The sequence below is a fragment of the Solanum lycopersicum genome, chromosome 12 (genome assembly GCF_036512215.1).
Source record: "Solanum lycopersicum chromosome 12, SLM_r2.1".
Classification (NCBI taxonomy): Eukaryota; Viridiplantae; Streptophyta; class Magnoliopsida; order Solanales; family Solanaceae; genus Solanum; species Solanum lycopersicum.
In genome coordinates, this window is record NC_090811.1 from 11,217,040 (window position 1) to 11,222,160 (window position 5,121).

At 30.3% G+C, this 5,121-nt stretch overlaps 1 long non-coding RNA gene across 1 annotated transcript; it reads left to right on the top strand.

The window, feature by feature from the left end:
- The first annotated feature begins 1,028 nt into the window (after positions 1 to 1,028).
- LOC101264797 (uncharacterized) lies at positions 1,029 to 4,601 on the top strand. Its single transcript, XR_738758.4, has 3 exons — positions 1,029 to 1,308; positions 3,005 to 3,144; positions 4,250 to 4,601. It is a non-coding gene; the product is annotated as an uncharacterized lncRNA (long non-coding RNA).
- Positions 4,602 to 5,121: the final 520 nt, after the last annotated feature.

Sequence of the window (5,121 nt, forward strand, 5' to 3'; positions counted from 1 at the left end):
TGTTAAAGGAAGTGAGCACCCACAACCTTTAAATCCTAGATCCGCCACTGCGATTAAACATTAATTTTTCTATTTTTTGTACATGAAAAATATAAAATCTGCTAATTTTATGGTTAGAATAACTCGTTGTGCAAAAAAATTAAGTGAAAGTTTTCGATAATCAATATTATTTATATATTAGTTAAGACCGTTAAAAAATGTACACCATAATAACATAAATAATTTGTTTTAGAGACAATCTACTTGTCTGAGGTTAAACATTGACCAACTTTCGTTATTGTTACTTTGTTACTCTAACAAAATTTATAGGAGAAGAAAAATATATTTGAAACGACAACAAAATAATATTGTTGACCCTTTTAAAAATGCATTCTTCAATGAACTGCTGCTCTGAAGGCCCTTCAGGATGCTTCATCAATGAAACTTTATGACTGTTTCAGAAATATGTAAGTATAATTGTTGTATTATGACGGTACAAGTAAATAAAAATGTTGGTTTTTAGACTCATGCTGAAGAAATATTCTCGAACATAAAAAATTAAAAATTAGTCTAACCTAGATAAGTTAAATGCTCAGCAATGACTTGAAACATGAAGAACAACAAATCCATATTAATAGACATATCTTTTGTAGTTTAATATATTACTTTTGGATAATGCACAAGTACCCCTCAACCTATGCCCAAAATGTCAGAGACACACTTATACTATACTAAGGTCCTATTACCTTCTGAACTTATTTTATTAATAATTTTCTACCCCTTTTTGACCTACGTGACATTATCTTTTAAGCCTAACGTTGGTTGACTTTTCTTCAAGCTAGTGCCACGTAAACCGTAATGGAGTAGAAAATTAATTATAAAATAAGTTTAGGAGAGTAATAGGATCTTAGTATAGTCACTACAAACAAAAACCTGCCTTTAGCGACGGAGTTTAGCTACAAACTGATTTTCGTCGCTATATAACGACAAATTAGCTACCAAATTATTTTTTCTTTTCTTTTAATGTTTAATTTGGGTCTATGCCCATTATATTTTAAAACACACCAAAATTTAACCTAAATAAAATTTAAAACTAAAATCTCTGAGAAAAATATCTCAAAACAGAGAAACTCTTGTTACTCTCTTCTTCCTAAGATGGCTTTCTCATCTTTGCAGATTTCTCTTCCATTCAGCAGCTTCTCGTTGCTTTCGACAACATTCTTGTCGCCTCTGTCTAGAAGCAACTTACACATTTCTAGCAGCTCGCTCCTCTCGACAGCTTCGCCTTTTACTTTTCTAGGGTTTTACATGTCTCTATTTCCATCTCAGGTAATATATATTTCCTTTGCATTCGAATAGTTGTCATTTTTATAATTAAATTTATTTATGGTATGCATGAGTGGAAACAAGAGTTAATCCCTGATTTTGCAATTAAAAGTAGACCTTTAATTAATTTCTGTTGCGACTAATTTGAATTAATGATTTACCCTATTATTGTTTGAGAAATAGGAAAATATAGGATTACTTATAGTTAGCTGCTTAGTTCTTACTTATAAATTTTTTTAAACATTGTATATACACTAATTAATATTCGTTGCTTACACATATTATGTGTACTTATTTTATATATGGTCTCAAATTCATGTAATGTCTTCCTTCTTCAAGATTTTTTTATTGAATTAATGTTTTCCTCTTTGAAGTTCTTTGTTGGATATCTTGGTGGTATTTGTACAACGACTAGCTTTATCTACTCTCTTTTACTTTGAATTTAATCTTTTTAGGTTATTTGTAAGATTGATTCGTTATTAGCCATTGTGTTCTACTTATATATATATATATATATATATATATGCTTTTACTTGTGGTTTGTCGATCAACATGCAATTGTTATTGTTATGATGGAAATGAACAATCAATCTTGAACTTTCTAGGAAGTAGCCTCATTTTCTTAGTTAAACTTCATGAGAAATAACCTTGTATTTTTGTTCTTATTATTTATATATGTACGTGGTTGCTTCATATGGTGATTGAAATATTTTTACCTGTAACCTGTTATATTATATGTTGTGATTGAAGTTAAATTAGGTTGTCATCGTGTTTTTGGTTATACCTTTGGCATTGATTTTAATTCGTGTTCATTTCTAATACAGTTTTGGTATACAATGCAAGACCTCTAATAATATCTATTTTTTATTTTTTTGTATCAAGTATGTAAGGCGAACTACCCCAAGATGACTATATGAGCTTCTTAGACCTATTAATGTACTTTACATGTCCCACAAAATAAGTTTTTTGTGTACTATTTTTTACTGGTACCACCTTCGCGTTAAATAAGTTGAGACTTGAACTTATAGGAAATTGCAGCCTGATTTTGTCATATCCATAACATTATTAGATAAGAAAGGTCATTAAGTTACCAGGAAGACTCTCTTAGAAGTACATGTGTTGTTAGCTATAACTTTAAGTTAAACTTTGTAACACAATTGGGGGGAGGAGACTCGAGACAGAGCGAGGAAGATTTTTAACCATATATAACATAAATCTCTAACCTAAGGGTAAGTACCTCAGCTGAAATAAGTGTATATTTTGTGGAATACTTCCAATTAAGGGAAGTATAAATTATATTATGCTTGTATGTGATTTTTCTTAGAAGAGTACACTTTCTATACAAAGCGACAATCTTCTCTTCAAATGACTGCATTTTCTGCATATAGTTTTATTGGGTTACTGTCATGTCTGTTGTTTACTAAGTGGAGATCTGCACTTTCAGGTTTATTAAGTTCATTGTAGAATATGCATATCAAACTATTTAGATTACACTTTATGTACAAAGTGACAGTCTATCTATTCATATGCCTGCATTTTCTGCATATAGTTTTATTAGGTTACTGTCATTTATGTAGTATACTAAGTGAAGGTCTGCACTTACAATTTCATTAAGTTTATTGTAGAATATGCATTATTGAACTATTCAGATTGTTTGGAAGCTAATTTGATTAGTTGACAATTTGAAATTTGTTGATAGTTGTTGCACCTTCAATATTGGAAGAAGATTTTGTCATCCAAGGTTGCACAAAAGCTGTTTATAATTGTCGATTAACTGGACGGAACCAACGCCTATTGCGAATGAACATTGCAGAATCCAATCTTTCTTCTAAAATTCCAGTAAGTTGCTCAACACCAATTTCTCTTAGATTTTTTATTGGCTGTGAAAAAAAAACAATCTGACCAACTGAGAGTTTGAGAGTTTTAATTAATTTCTCGAGCTAGAAACTAGTTCGTGGGTGACTACCATATTGTGTTGATATTTAAGTTCATAATTTATAGGGCTATTTATTATAAAAAGCTAAATTAAGGGTGGTCCCTTCTCTCAAAATCAGTGTGATAGCTACTATTATGAACTAATTTTGGTTGAACCCTGTCTATGGTTTGGTTTGTGCATGGTTACTATTATGGGACTAATAATTTCAAACTGAAGTGTATGAATTGAATTTTGAATTGAAGTACTTTTAACCATGAAGTTCTAATCAAATTCTTAAAACTTTTATTTCAGTTAAACTGAGATTGAGTTTCCATTCTCTTGTTTTGGTAACTTTGTTGTTGGCTTATAATATCAAAAAAAAAAATTGAATCATTTGCTGGAGAGGTTCCTCAAATACTACATATGTCATAGTATTCATTCTTTTTCCCTCATCTTTGGTATTGAGTGATTTTGTTAGTTGGTTCAGGGTGGAAAACTTGTAACTTCATGTAGAGTATTTTTTTTAATCTGTTAGTGAAAGTGAAGAAAGAAAGGTGCATATGACCTTTTTTGTATTTGGGTTTCGTCGATTGGTGTACATATTAAAAGTATAATAAGCTAAGTTAGCTGATGTGGATCGCTAGTGAATTAGAATACGTTCACTTTTACCTTTTGCTATAAATACCTCCTAAATTTTGTTAGATTCTTAGATTGCGTACGAGTTGAACCTTTCACGCTTAAGTATCAGATATTGACAAAGTGGCAACCGAGGATCATACCTTTCCCGAGAATTATGAAGGGATCTTAAGCTTGTCAATCTTCATCATCCTTTCAGTGAGTGGTTCAGACATTCAAGTATCACATGTATGTTGTACATTAACAATGAAAACAAAAATGCAAAAATTTAAATATTGTTTATTTTTCTTGAATTCACATATTTTATTTAATCAACAAACTCAAACCAAGAATTTCGAACACTTTTAATACCTGTGCAATTTCTTAAAGTTATTCATCTACTTTTATTTACAGGATATAGAGCTCAAGAATTCTTAAGAGGAATAATGATTTTAACAACAATTATAGTAAGGATGAGATGAAGGTTGCAATGCGGATGTATTATGAGATCATGGATGAGTGATGAAGAGAAGAGTTTATGACCTTGTGTCTCAAGGGAACACATGTTAAGACCTTAGGTTATACTTCTAATCGTGATGAATTTCACTCTCAAGCACCATACAAGTTAGCTTTGTTTGATATAACTCTACTTTGTTAGTTGAAAAATGATTATGTACATTGTTCAAGCTTTGGGAGATATGTAATTTTTGTTCTACTTGTTAATCTAATGTTATCATTATATAAAATTAGGTTCTTCTTATGCTAATTCAATCTATAACTTTTCATTTTATTGTTCTATTGGAATTTTAGATGATATTAGTAAAAAATAATGATGATTATTTTGCAGATAAATATAAAATAAAAAGTAATTTAAAAATAACATTTTAGAATTGCGATGGAATAACTACAGAATATTTGAATCTAATATTTTTAGACAAATTCAATAAATACAGTAGTGACGGATATTTTATGTATTAACTTCAAAAATGTTCTGTCGCTAAATATAGCGACATTTTGGTTTGTCGCTAATTCGTAGCAAAAGTACCGACAGATTTTAGTATTTCATCGCTAAAGGCTTACCTACGCGCATTTTAGCGACTGATGATAATCTATCGCTAAATGGCTTTAGCGACGGATTTGTATTGTATAGCGACAAATCTCGTCTGTCGCTCAATCCAGATTTTTTTGTAGTGAGTATAAATGTGTGGAATTTCAAGCATATGTTGAGGAGATATTGTGCGCTTTTCCTATTACTTTTATTTGGAGTGAGTTTTGTTTCATATTTT